Source organism: Mandrillus leucophaeus, unplaced genomic scaffold, assembly GCF_000951045.1.
Source record: "Mandrillus leucophaeus isolate KB7577 unplaced genomic scaffold, Mleu.le_1.0 Scaffold49, whole genome shotgun sequence".
Taxonomy (NCBI): domain Eukaryota; kingdom Metazoa; phylum Chordata; class Mammalia; order Primates; family Cercopithecidae; genus Mandrillus; species Mandrillus leucophaeus.
In genome coordinates, this window is record NW_012105253.1 from 5,853,314 (window position 1) to 5,861,976 (window position 8,663).

The window sequence follows — 8,663 nt, forward strand, 5'->3', positions numbered from 1 at the left end:
TCCCAATTACTGTAAAAGAAGACAGGGCTGGTTAGGTTATCCTTTTTAATGGCAGCTGCTGCCATGCCTCCTGATCCTATTCCTTTACAGTGGAAATCTGACACACCCATTTGGATTCAGCAGTGGTCGCTTTCTAAAGGAAAACTGGAGGCTTTGACTCAATTGGTTTCTGAACAGTTATAACTTGGAAATGTGGAACCTTCTCTTTCCCCTTGGAATTCTCCTGTTTCTAGTAAAAAAGAAATCAGGCAAGTGGCAGACAGTAACCGATTTAAGGGCCATTAACGCTGTAATGAAACCTATGGGAGCCGTCCAACCCAGCATTCCTGCCCCTGCTTTAATATCTAAGAATTGGCCTCTCATAGTTATTGATCTTAAGGATTTTTTTATATTGCTTTTTACATAAATGGGATTGTGAAAAATTTCCTTTTACTGTACCATCTATCAACAATCAGAAGCCTGCCGCTCATTATCAATGGAAAGTACTTCCTCAGGGAATGCTGAATAGCCCACAATCTGCCACCTTTATGTTGGACAAGTGCTTTCACAAGTTAGAGCCCAATTTCCCCAGGCCTATATTCTTCATTATATTGATGATATTTTAATTGCTGTCCCCACTGATAAAAAATTAATTGACTGCTATCAAATGTTGACCTGCCATGTTACAGAGGCTGGATTACACATCACTCAGGATAAAATTCAACAGACCACTTCTGTTCAATATTTAGGAATGGTGGTTGATAAACAATGTATTCAACCTCAAAACGTTCAAATTAGGAGAGGTTCTTTGAAAACTTTAAATGACTTCCAAAAACTTTTGGGTAACATTAATTATTTAAGACCTACTTTAGGCATTCCGACCCACGCGCTAACTTGTTTTCTATGCTGCGGGGAGATTCCGATCTCTGCAGTCCCAGGAATTTGACCCCTGAGGCTTCACTAGAACTGGAATTCATAGAGGAAAGAATCGAGACTGCCCAGTTATCTAGAGTAGAGCTATTTCAGTCTTTTCAACTTCTGGTTTCCCTTCATTACACTCCCCTACTGGACTAATAGTTCAACATAATGATTTAGTGGAGTGGTGTTTTCTTCATCATTCTATGTCAAAAACTTCACCTGTTTATCTAGATCAAATGGCCACTCTAATTAGATAGGCACAGTGTAGAATACTTAAAATTTCTGGATTGAATCCGGATTGAATTGTAGTTCCTTTAAATCGACTTGAAGTTCAAGCCGCCTTTCAACATGCCGTCCTGTGGCAAATTCACTTGGCTGATTTCACTGGTGTTATTGACAATCATTATCCAAAGAACAAATTGTTTGATTTTATAAAAATGACATCTTGGGTAGTCCCTCAATTAACTGAAGATCAGCCCATTCCTGAGGCCATTACAGTGTTCACTGATGGCTCCAGTAATGGCAATGCTCGTTATGTAGGTCCTACAGACAAGCTTATTTCTACCCCTTATACCTCTGCTCAAAAGGCAGAGATAAGTGCCGTAATTACTGCCTTACAGGATTTCCCCAAACCTTTAAATATTGTCTCTGATTCTACTTAACATGGGAATGGGGATATGCTTGTGTTTCACCAGGAGATCATCAAACGAAAACCACAGGGAAAAGACGTCTCTGTCAGAGACCGTCCTCAGATGTGGTGAGATCTGTGCCAACTCCTCAGAAGCTGGCACACCAAATCAGAATGGGTCTGGTTCAAGTCTGGGCTGCTTATCTTCCAGAGAGATCAGCTACAGAGGAACTGGGACATTTGGTCTCCAGCCTCTCCCTTTCTCCTTGAAACAAATGAAAGGGGGAGTAATGGGAGAAACCCCATACTTTCAATATAAACCAGCAGGAAAATCATTCCCTAAAAATTTTGAGGGCCCATCTAAAACCTTAATTTGGGAGGATTGTGTTAATTCACATGCAGTAATATTAAAAAATCATTCATATGGTTTAGTCATAGACTGGGCACCAAAGGGCTATTTAAAAAACAATGCTCCTCCGGCAGAAAGGAATGCCTGCAGGCTACTTATTTCTTACTGGGAGAATGAGAATCATCATTCTACTTTGCATAGGAGGTTCAGCTCGTTCTTTCTCTTAAAATGGGAAGATAAAGGCATTACCCCCACCAAGGCCTCATATGATAGTCCCCATTCTGAGCCCAGAACACCCAGAACTTTGGAAATTGGCTATTGCCATGTCTGGACTGCAAGTATAGGAAAGGGCAACTATTCTGTCTGTTGTCCCTGCTACCATCCCCCTCTCTTAGTATCAACGTAGATCCAGACATTCTGTTTTACTTACCTCCAACCTGACTGTTCCCATACAGAGTTGTGTTAAGCCTCCTTACATGCTGTTAGTGGGAATTATCAAAATTTGGATGAACCATCAAACTGTCCAATGCATTAATTGTATTAACCCCCATTTTGACTCCAGGAAAAGTATAATGTTGGTTCGAGCTCGATAAGGAATCTGGATTCTGGTAACTGCCCAGATCTTGGGAGTCAGAATCCTCCCCCTCAATACATTTAATTAATGAAGTGTTACAACAAATTCTAAAAAGATGTAAGAGATTTGTTTTCACTTTAATCGCTGTGATCATGGGTCTAATTACAGTCACTGCAATGGCTACCACTGCCGGAATGGTGTTACATCAATCTATTCAAACAGCTCATTTTGTTAATGATTGGCAAGCCAATTTCACCCAAATGTGGAATTCTCAACAAGGCATTGATCAAAAGTTGGCTAATCAAATTAATGATTTAAGACAATCTGTTATTTGGCTTGGAGATTGGGTAGTGAGTCTCGAACATCACATGCAAATACAGTGTGATTGGAACACTTCTGATTTCTGTATCACCCCATATTCCTACAATGAGACTGATCATTCATGAGAAATGGACACCTTCTGGGTAGGGAAGAAAATTTATCATTGGACATAACTAAATTAAAGAAACACATTTTTAAAGCCTCTCAGGCTCATTCATCCATTGTGCCTGGAGCTGAGGCATTAGATGAGGTGGCAGAAAATCTTTCTGGACTAAACCCCACGACTTGGATTAAGTCTTTTGGGGGTTTGAGTGTAGTAAATTTTGGAATTATGTTTCTCTGTTTAATCAGCTTCTCTTTAGTGTACCAGACTGCTCAAAGAATCCTGCATCAAAATCAAGAGAATGAACAAGCCTTCATTGCCATGACACATTTATATAAAAAGAAAGGGAGAGATGTTGCGGGAAGTCAGGGACCCCGAACAGAGGGACCAGCTGAAGCCATGACAGAAGAACATAAATTGTGAAGATTTCATGGACATTTATTAGTTCCCCACATTAATACTTTTATAATTTCTTTATGCCTGTCTTTACTGCAATCTCTGAACATAAATTGTGAAGATTTCATGGACATTTATCACTTCCCCAATCAATATTCTTGTGATTTCCTATGCCTGTCTTTACTTTAATCTCTTAATCCCATCATGTTTGTAAGCTGAGGATGTATGTCACCTCAGGACCCTGTGATGATTGCGTTAACTGCACAAATTGTTCATAAAGCATGTGTCTTTAAACAATAAGAAATCTAGGTACCTTGAAAAAAGAACAGGATAACGGTGATGTTCAGGGAACAAGGGAGATAACCATTAGGTGTGACTGCCTAGGAGCTGGGTGGAACAGAGTCATATTTCTCTTCTTACAATAGTGAATAGGAGAAATATTGCTGAATTATTTTTCTCAGCAAGGAACTGCCCTGAGAAAGAGAATGTGCTCCTGGGAGGAGGTCTCTAAAATGGCCGCTCTAGGAATGTCTGTCTTATACGGTTGCAGAAAAGGGATGAAATAAGCCTCGGTCTCCCGTAGCGCTCCCAGGTCTATTAGGATGAGGAAATTCCTGCCTAGTAAATTTTAGTCAGATTGGTTGTCTGCTCTCAAACCCTGTCTCCTGATAAGATTTTATCATGACAATGTATGCCCAGTGGGACATGAAACTTCATTAGCAATTTTAATTTCACCCTGGTCCTGTGATCTCGCTCTGCCCCTATTTGCCTTATGATATTTTATTGCCTTGTGAAGCACGTGATCTCTGCGACCCACACCCTATTTGTACTCTCCCTCCCCTTTGAAAATCACTAAAAAAACTTGCTGGTTTTGTGGCTTGAGGGGCATCATGGAATCTGCCAACATTTGATGTCTTCCCGGGACACCCAGCTTTAAAATTTCTCTCTTTTGTACTCTTTCCCTTTATTTCTCAGACCGGCCATCACTTAGGGAAAAGAGAAAAGAACCTATGTTGAAATATCATGGGCTGGTTTCCCTGATACATAAATATTCAGTGGGCAAATATTGAAATCCGCTATATATTGGCACTCTGAGCTTGAAATATGAAAATAAATATAAAAATATTCCTTCCATTTAAGAAATTTAACATGGGATTTTGACATATAAGATGTTATTATAAACTTTTATTTGTTCAAGGTAGTAGATACGATAAGTTTATTGCAACTTTTCCAATCAAAAGATAGAGTGCATTCTCTACTCCTTAAATCTGGGATGGACTTTTGACTTTATTTGACCAAAAGAATGTGGCAAATGTGAGGTTGTGTGAATTCTGTAACACTGGCCTCAAAAATATGTGCAGATTCCATTTCTACCTTCAGAATAATAATAAGAATTTCACCGAGCTCATGAATGATGAAAGACCACCTAGACAAACAACACAGCTGATAGGCATCACGAAAGCCCCAGACATGAGAGTTAGGTCATCCTGGATCCTCCAGTTCTAGGCAAGAGGCTGGCTCAGTGCAGCCACATGAATGAGCCTGAGAAAGGCCAGCATAAAAACTGTCCCATCAAACACAGAATCATGACAAATAAATTGTTGCTTTGACCTAGCAGGTTTTAAGGTGGTTTGCTACACAGTAATATTAAAATTATACTTGACATTTCCTTCTAACTCTTCCTCAATCGGTAGTACAAAAAAGAACCAAATGTTATAAAGATTCTTCTTATAGGTGAATTAAAAAAAGGTCTATATAATTTCATTTTTCTATATGTGAGCCAGAAAATTAAAATAATTAGGTTATCTTGATATTAATTCCATATGTAACATTTTTATACCCTAACATTATTCTATGTAATTATGGAAATATTTTGCCCAAAAACAGGGAAAGATGAAAAGAGAAATGTGGGTGACATAATGACTTTCAGCAGAATTCTATGGTACTCAGGCACCAGTATTCACCATCTCTCCTGTTGTCTGTCATTTGTGTTCTAGGATTTGACTTACTTGTGCCAGGAATTGAATTGAACCAGTGAAATCCAATTAAATCCTACCACTTCCAAAAGCATAAAATAATTCATCATTTTGGATTGTTTTCATAGAGAATAAAAATTAGTTTGAAGGTGGGTTGAAGGGGTAAGGAAACATCAATAAAGCAAAAACAACTAGAATCACATAAATCACGAACATTCATCTCATTCCAGGACACTTGGTCAGCCAGAAAGCTTGGGCTGCTGAGTGAAAAAGGCAGATTTGGTGCATTGGAAGACAGCAACTGCAGATGCAGAGGAACTGGAAGGGAATCGCAGCTGGTCATGCCAAAGGGGCAGCCCAACCTATGTTCATTCAGCAACCATGGCAGTTTTTCTAAATCTGTTTTCAATTCAAGCTCCAGGTCATGTTTTTCAGCTAGAATAAAATGTGAAAACTACAAAATAGACCCACTCTAATTTTCCCATATCCCTTCCTCATGATCTTCTATCTTCTAGAGTGAATGAAGGAGTATCAAGGTTTTTGAGTGGAGAAGTGGAAACTAGTGAACTTTTTTAAAGGCAAGACAGATATCAGATTTGATATGATAGGCATGAGAAATACATAAAAATAATTACAGACTTTCAAAAAGTACCTTTACACTTTTCTAGTGATAAGCCTTTACATTCAAACACCAATGCCTCCCCTCATTACCAAAAGCTAAATTTACATGGAATGCTAACTAAGCATAGTAAAACCATCATCATCATCATCATAGAGTTTTTATCAGGTGGAAATTCTTTGTCCCTGTGCTCAAACCTAAAGATCCTCTAATTTTTGTCGCTCCCTTCTCTAGCGTACCTCTGCCAGTGTGACTATTTTCATGCATGCCACTTGAAGGTTGACTCTTCTCTTAGATTGTCATTTTGGCATACACTGATTGCGGTAAATACCATCTTGCACTTTGGAGCCTGTAAAATATTCTTCACTTGTTGGCCACGCTCCATCCATGTTCCTACCTAAACTATAAATTACTTAATGGTAGAAACGTTCTTATTTTTCCTGTTTCTCCCCTCAGTGACAGCGCTTACTCAAATCTAGAATTTAAAATAAGCAGAAAAGTGTTAAAAGTATTTTGTCTAGTAATAATATATAGACCTTTTTTTTTAAATTTAAAATGAGTTAATGTAAGTAAAGCATTTATACCAGTGCCTGACATATAGGAAATTATCATACTGCTCTTATTGCCATTATCATGATTACTTGTATGTAACCTACAAGTTGATACATAAAATTTTCATTATAAGCTCTTGACTTTTTGAGACCTTCAGCTCCTGGTTACAACATAAGCATGAGATAATCCATGCTTTACAAGTCATCTGGGTACATGTGGATTTTTCCTATGTTCTATATCACCATGTAGGCAGACAATTGCCCAGAATTTCATTGGCTCTAAAAATAAAATGCAAAAAACATGCAAAACACTTTAAGACTAAAGGTAATACATTATCCATGGAGACAGGACCTATGTCTCTTTTATTATATTCCCAAACACTAACATGGCATCAGGCATCTACTAGAGGTTCAATAAACAGATGTGGAATAAACAAAGACATAAATAAGAAAAAAAGTGACTCTGTTTGAAAGAAAGAACAAGAAAGGAAATAAAAGGAGAAAGAAGAAAGAGAGGAAGAAATAGAGAAAGAGAAAAGCTGAATGAAGAGGAATGAGTTTGCTTACTGTGGAATGAATGGCAGGTAGTTGATACATTTCCTAATTCTTGAGCAGTTTTGACTCAGACTCTGAGTACTTATGTAAAGATCCCAAAATATTTTCCCAACATGACCTTTTCAGTGCTATTACATGCATTTATCTTTCTCCTATTCCAATACTCTAAAGCAAAAGTTCCATGTTATAAGTATGACCTCTGCTCTGTTCTGCAGAGCACACCTCGCATGCCTAACTTAGTCCCTGTGCCTACCTCTGACTTCAGGCAAAGACCGAGCAGACAGTTCTGTGCCAGCTCCGACTCACTTTGCCCTGACAGTGTCATGCCTCAGGCATACAAGTCTCAAGTCTTTCCTCATCTGACCTCAAAATTTTTTTCTATGCCCCAAGAATAGCTTGATTGGCCCATGCTCAACTGTGGCTTGGAAATGCAAAACAGTAAATGCTCTTGGTGGGTAATCCTCAACCAAAGACAGATGGGAGCCGATTGGCAGCTGATTCTCCTCCCATCCTATTTTTATGTGGACCACTCTCATCAGCCTTTCACACAGTTCCCGCAGCAACCATAGTAGAAGCCTCAATAAACCTGAGATTGACTTTATCTCCTTCCCCGTTCTCAGTTGCTTCATGTGATAGACTCTCAAGTTAATAACCTATAATCAAGCCCCCCAAATTAGTCACCTCTGTACCTCATAGTATTTTTCTTTTTTTCTTAATATACAAATATTATATAACTCTACAACTATCTTAAATGAGCCATTTAAAATATTCAGAATAAAAGCTGTGTGTGTATATACACATATATGTGTGTGTATATATATTTATTTTCTTCCTCCATACATGTGTGTGTGTGTGTGTGTGCGTGTGTATTTTTCGCTCCCTCCATGACTCCTTGTTACTGTGAAAGAATGGAATTATTTAGAAGTCTGAGCATACTAATTAATAAGCCAATTGCAAAGCAGCTGATTTACTGATGTTTCTTTCTCTGTATCCTTAGCTGTCGTGAATGCATACATGGGTGAATGAAGATGCATACAGGGGAGCAGTCTAAGATCATACTAAGTGTGAATGTTTCTGATATATCAGCTGAGAATCCAACTTTATTTCTTCTACTTAGACAACGTTTTTAAGGAAAAATCACAGAACCCTCTGTAAGTACCAGACTATCCTTCTCTTTTTTTAAAAAAATATAAATGTTATGAAACTTTAGAAGTTACCTTTAAAGATCCATTTGGAAAACCCAAAATAAAGAAAAGTCCCTTAATCAAAAAATTTTTATATATCAATTATTAGAGTCAATGAACATTTAACATTTTCTGAAATGCATGTGACTTCAAATAGCATGTTTTAATGTTTCAATGCATTTGTAAATGCATGCTTAAAGTTAAATGCATTAAATATATAAATTCATGTTTCTCACTACTCCTTCTTACCTTCATCAGTTCACTTGCTCCAAGCCCTCTTCTCTGCCCATCGTAAGATAGGACATTTTAATAAAATGGAATGTTGAAGTGCTATTACATGCATTTATCTTCTCCTATTCCAATAGGAGAAAAAGCAGCTTACATGAATATATAGTGTGTAATTTTATTTGACTTACAAACAGATAGATTTATGTAAGTGTTATTCACCTAATTCAGAGAAAGAGAAGGAGGGAAGAGGAGGGGAGGGATGAGGGTGGGGGAGAGGACAGA